The sequence below is a fragment of the Cucurbita pepo genome, chromosome LG04 (assembly GCF_002806865.2).
Source record: "Cucurbita pepo subsp. pepo cultivar mu-cu-16 chromosome LG04, ASM280686v2, whole genome shotgun sequence".
Taxonomy (NCBI): Eukaryota; Viridiplantae; Streptophyta; class Magnoliopsida; order Cucurbitales; family Cucurbitaceae; genus Cucurbita; species Cucurbita pepo.
The window spans coordinates 1,507,043-1,510,101 of NC_036641.1; the positions used below are offsets into that span (position 1 = coordinate 1,507,043).

The following is a 3,059-nucleotide window of genomic DNA, read 5'->3' on the forward strand; positions in this document are numbered from 1 at the left end:
GAGAACACTGAGTTTAATTTATTTAAATGTAGCAAGGACAGATTTCAAGCTGGTAAAAGAAATTATAATAATTGCTAAAACAATCTAAAAATGAACATTAACGTCTTCGTAAACTTCCTATCAATCTCACAAGGTTATGAAAATTTTGAACGGAAAGTGTCGAAAATCTAAGTGAAAGGTATCTCAAATTGATTGGGGAATGACTCAAGTCATGGAGTGTCAATATATTACAACATATCGATGTTATGCTTAGAAATATTATTTAAAATGAGGGTTGATATACTATATACTACTTATACACTAATGATCTACTCGAAATTATGGATTTCCAATATGTAACACGTCGATGTTATATTTTAAACTAATTTTGAATGAGTGTTGATATGTTGGAACAACAATGTTATACTTCAAATGAATTTTGAATTAGTGTTAATTAACTATCAATACTACATCGTTTGGAACTTAAAAAGCCTCAAATGTTGGTTTTTAGACTGCATTCTTTGGAATAAAGAAGCCTTGGAAGCAAATTTTAGCCTATACCACTTATAACGTACGAAGCCTTAAGCATAGGTATTAGGATTATGTTGCTTACAACGTATGAAACTTTGGGCATAGGTTTTCAGAATACGTCACTTGGAACATAAGAAGCCTTGGACACATGTTTTAGACTACACCTCTTGGAACGTAAGATCTTGGGTGTAGGTTTTAGGCTGTATCACAAAGAACACATGAAATCCTAGATGGAGTTTCAGACTATGTCGATTGGAATGCATGAAGCCTTAGACGTAGTTTTCAGATTGTATCACTTGGAACGCGTGAAGCCTAGGACACAGATTATCAGGTTCGTAACTAGAACGCGTGAAGCCTAGGACACAGATTATCAGGTTCGTAACTAGAACGCGTGAAGCCTAGGACACAGATTATCAGGTTCGTAACTAGAACGCGTGAAGCCTAGGACACAGATTATCAGGTTCGTAACTAGAACGCGTGAAGCCTAGGACACAGATTATCAGGTTCGTAACTAGAACGCGTGAAGCCTAGGACACAGATTATCAGGTTCGTAACTAGAACGCGTGAAGCCTAGGACACAGATTATCAGGTTCGTAACTAGAACGCGTGAAGCCTAGGACACAGATTATCAGGTTCGTAACTAGAACGCGTGAAGCCTAGGACACAGGTTATCAGGTTCATGTCTTGTACTATAAATCCTAGGTGTAGTACTATAGGGAACAGAACAAGAAACAAGAAGGACAAGGACAATGACAAGAACGAAGAACAAGAACTAGAACAATGATCGAGATTCAAGTTCTCAGAACCCAGATTAAGAACTCATAAGAACCCAGATTAAGAACTCATAATCCAATACCATAGTCGCGTACAAGTTTAAAGAGTCTTATACGATGATATCATTTTAAGAAAATTCATGAACTCTCGAAAGATACAAGAGTTGTGGTTGCTGGGATTTGAGCCCAGGTCTCCACGGCCACAACGTGGAATTCTCACCACTAAACTACAACCACACCATGAAATTCTAACCACTAAACTACAGTCATTTGATATTACTTAGTCATTTGATATTACTTAAACCAAGTACCTATACTTTGTTTAAATGATTTCTATTAAATTATATGAGTTTACATCCTGCTTTTTTTTCTTTTTTTTCTTTTTTTTCTTTTTTTTTCTTTTTCTTTTTTTCTTCGATTAAGTATTCAAGCATGTATAAAACCGAGTCGTTAATAAAGAAGAATCTTTCCTAGTAGAATGTGATTTAGAGACAAACTAAGGCGGAAGATGGTGCCCATAAGACACCCGAGTATATATTAATAAACTATAATCACATCCGAATGAGAGTGTAACGCCCCTAATTTTCTATACCTAATTAGTGACGTCACCCATGCATACATAACTCATTAAGTGGAAGCTCATCATAAATAACCTTGGAAAAGTCTTTCATAAAGGTTCGTAAATCCAAAACAAAACCTATCTCCGAAAATAAACCTTCAATAACTGAATTCAAAATAAATCCAAATAAAACAATAACTTAAAACAGTCTGTAAACTCTTAAAAATATCCTATCTCCAACTTCCATGGTGTCCTCAGCTCCGCCGTCAACCGTACATTGGCGCCTTGCCTTTACCTGAAAAATGTAGGTAACACGTGGCTTGAGTATTTTATGAAATACCCAGTAAGTCACCCCACTATTGGGGTTAGGAATGCAAACACATGCAACATATGAGCGGGACCTAACTTTTCATAAACTTTTCATAGCCTTGGGCGCTTTTCTATTCCGGGTAGGGTTGGATGTGTGGCACTCCTTCACACATGGCCCATGTACGTATACATTGACCCACCAGGCGAGCTCATATGCGTACCCCCTGGGCCTGACTTGGTCGGACACAACGTGTTACACGTCGCCAGACACCATAGAACCGAAAAGGGCCCGCATGATATCATGGCGAACATAAATATCGTATTTCATTCTTTCGTATCATAAAGGGGAAGAATCCCGATGCACGTGACATACATATATGCATGAGGTCCCTTAACATATTTAACATGNCATTTACGTTTCTTACTGATGGCGTCTCACATGACTTACATTACATGACATATTACATAAACATTCCAGTTGCATAAACATCTCATGACATGACTCGATAATTCTATGTGTATCTATGGTATCGATCAACATATTCATGGCATATAATATTAACATCTCATTCATAATTCCACATAACATAAACAGTCAACAGTCAACGTAATTCATACATCACATAACATACACAATCTACAGTCAACACAATCTATACATCACATAATCATATCACATAAATATGGTGCATGCAGGGGCCACAGGGCACGCACCATCATACAACACGTAGTAAGCTAACTCCAACAGTAAGATCACTTACCTCGATGTTCTTGGTTGAAGTCACTCACAACGAGCTAATCTCAGCTGTTAAGTACGTCCTATGATAACCACATAAAACTTAGAACCTTTCGTAACATACTCTAGCTAAACCTCATGCTATTTATCAAAATAAACCCCCGATCTAATC

General features: G+C 37.2%; 1 non-coding gene across 1 annotated transcript; it reads right to left on the reverse strand.

Annotated features, from left to right (window-relative positions):
- Positions 1–1,448: 1,448 nt before the first annotated feature.
- On the reverse strand, positions 1,449–1,520 carry TRNAH-GUG. Its single transcript has one exon. It is a non-coding gene; the product is annotated as a tRNA-His (tRNA).
- Between the last annotated feature and the right edge of the window lie 1,539 nt (positions 1,521–3,059).